We start from the raw sequence: 1,521 nt of genomic DNA, 5'->3' as shown, positions 1-1,521 counted from the left end.
GTGAGACTGCTGAGCCTTGGCTTACAACGTAACTAACCTTAGTAGGTATGTTTTTGTTGTTGTTCTTAGGAATGATTAACTCAGCAGCCTGCTCCATCCGGAAGCGGATTTGGCGCTGAGAAGGGAGGCAAACAGAATGGAGGGAGAGTAATTGCACATGGATAAAATGATAGAAAATGAAAGGGTGGTTGGAATGCTGGTGGTGGCTTGTGACTTCCACCAGGTGTTTCTATAATGTCATTTTTTTAACTGCCACAGTTGTGGTAGGAAAGTGAGACAGGCACCTTTTTTTTTTTAACTGGGTACAAGCACCTTTGGTGTTATCAGGCCTCATCCCTACACCTAGATTTTAGGAAGGCTCTGCATTTAGTTACATTTCTAAGGATGGCACCTCAAGGGAATTGCAGCTGCCTATCCCGTTCCAGTTCCTTCCACACACATGGAAGTATCTCAAGCCTGCTTACTGCTCACAGGAGCAACGGCCTGTTGTGCATACTCCGCCCTGGGAGGAGCACAGGCGTCCAGTTCTTTTACTACTGGTGCTCTTTTCAAAAAAATAAACTGGGATGCTAAGGTAGCTCTGAATCTTCCCTGCTTCACCAGCATTCAGCCTAGTCTCAGTTCCAGACACTGTTCTGATTCCAGAAGCCTGAAGCACCATCATCCATGGAGGTGGCATCTGGGAAGAGATTGGGTTAAGACTTCACACAACGTGACATGCCTAGCCACCGACTTTTGCTCAGAACTTTACCTCTCTTCATTTCAAGAAAACCAGAATGAATGATTCCTAGCTACTTAACAGATTTCTAACCAAGTCCTCAGCTATTAGACAATGTCAAGGAGAAAGCTCTGTAACTTAACTTCAAAAGACCAAGACAAGCGGGCCCTCAGGTCAACCCCTCTCCTTCACTTGGAGGAGGTTAACCAAAGCAGCACTGTCTTCTGATGAGAAGGTAAACGTAACAAACTAAGAGTGCTAAATACTGTAACAGGAGCAAGAATTGAAGTGAATTTTCACAGTCTAGAAAATGCCATTGCTGTTTCCTTCTGCCTTTTCTTTCTGTGGCTTGAAAGGCAAAGCCCCTTAGTTCACACTTCATCTCCCATCAATGACAGTTAGAGTCTCCCTCCAACACATGCTTTTTACCATGAGTTTCCTGCCGGCTATTTGTCAGAATAGTTGGACTTTTTCTTGCATAGTTTTTAGTGATTGCATATTGGCTAATAATTGTTTTTAAATTAAAAAAATATTTTAAAGAACAAACATAATTAAACCATAGCCATCTTGTTTACTCTTTCGTGAACCTTCCTAACGCAGTGTCACAGAAGCCTAACTGTATTTCTCCTAAAGAGATTAATTTCCAGAAATTATGTAGTGCAACCGATTAACTTGTAGGAAACAGACAACACACTAATATGACTTCACCATCCAAACATGGGAAATGTGTTTTGGGTACCCAGTTAATAAAATATATCCATGGTCCGCAATGTCCTTGTTTTATATCCAGACAACCCCATATT

Source organism: Micromys minutus (assembly GCF_963924665.1).
Source record: "Micromys minutus genome assembly, chromosome: X".
Classification (NCBI taxonomy): Eukaryota; Metazoa; Chordata; class Mammalia; order Rodentia; family Muridae; genus Micromys; species Micromys minutus.
The sequence above is the reverse complement of the archived record's forward strand: the minus strand, read 5'-3'. Positions refer to the sequence as shown.